At 45.4% G+C, this 857-nt stretch overlaps 2 pseudogenes; both read left to right on the forward strand.

Moving 5' to 3' along the window:
* Window positions 1-186: 186 nt before the first annotated feature.
* On the forward strand, window positions 187-307 carry LOC111440751 (annotated as a pseudogene).
* A 176-nt stretch (window positions 308-483) lies between these two features.
* On the forward strand, window positions 484-604 carry LOC111440752 (annotated as a pseudogene).
* The last annotated feature ends 253 nt before the right edge of the window (window positions 605-857 follow it).

Below are 857 nucleotides of genomic sequence, written 5' to 3' on the forward strand. Positions count from 1 at the left end.
TCATCGTATGCACCTTATTCTCCACATCACAATGCACTATTGCTTTTGCTTTTTCACCTGTCATATCCTATTGCTATTAGATGAAATATAATAAAAATTGTCCTCCACCCATAACACCTCTCACTCCCACCTACTGAACATGTCTGGACCCTGCCCTCATATCACCTGCGTTTCCGTTAAACTATCGGTTGCGGCCATATCTACCAGAAAGCACCGTTTCCCGTCCGATCAACTGTAGTTAAGCTGGTAAGAGCCTGACCGAGTAGTGTAGTGGGTGACCATACGCGAAACTCAGGTGCTGCAATCTTTATTTCTTTTTTTTTTTTTTTTTTTTTTTTTTTNGACATTGTGAGACCCTCCGTTCGCAACCGTGCTCTCTGTTTTCATCACTATATGCACGCTCTTTCCAAAGCTCCTGCACTTTGCACGTGGCGGAGCCATCGCCCGGCTTCCATATGTACGGCTGCCACACCTAACTATTTCGGTTGCGGCCATATCTACCAGAAAGCACCGTTTCCCGTCCGATCAACTGTAGTTAAGCTGGTAAGAGCCTGACCGAGTAGTGTAGTGGGTGACCATACGCGAAACTCAGGTGCTGCAGTTGTTTTTTTTTTCGCGCACGAATACATCACGCAGCCTCGCCTTGACACTGCTCAAGGGATAAGGGGAAGGAGCTGAGATAGAACTGAGTTGGAGCGTTGCAGCGGCACGAGCAGTGAAAAGAGCGAAGAGAAGAGAAGCAGATAAAAGACCAAAGTAGCGATGATACTTCGATGTTTGGAGCGATTTTTCCTATGTGAATATTAGAAATCATATGTTTTGTATCAGCTGAACAGTGAATGATGTGCTCAATACTC

This window comes from Cucurbita moschata, unplaced genomic scaffold (genome assembly GCF_002738365.1).
Source record: "Cucurbita moschata cultivar Rifu unplaced genomic scaffold, Cmos_1.0 Cmo_Scf02250, whole genome shotgun sequence".
NCBI lineage: Eukaryota > Viridiplantae > Streptophyta > Magnoliopsida > Cucurbitales > Cucurbitaceae > Cucurbita > Cucurbita moschata.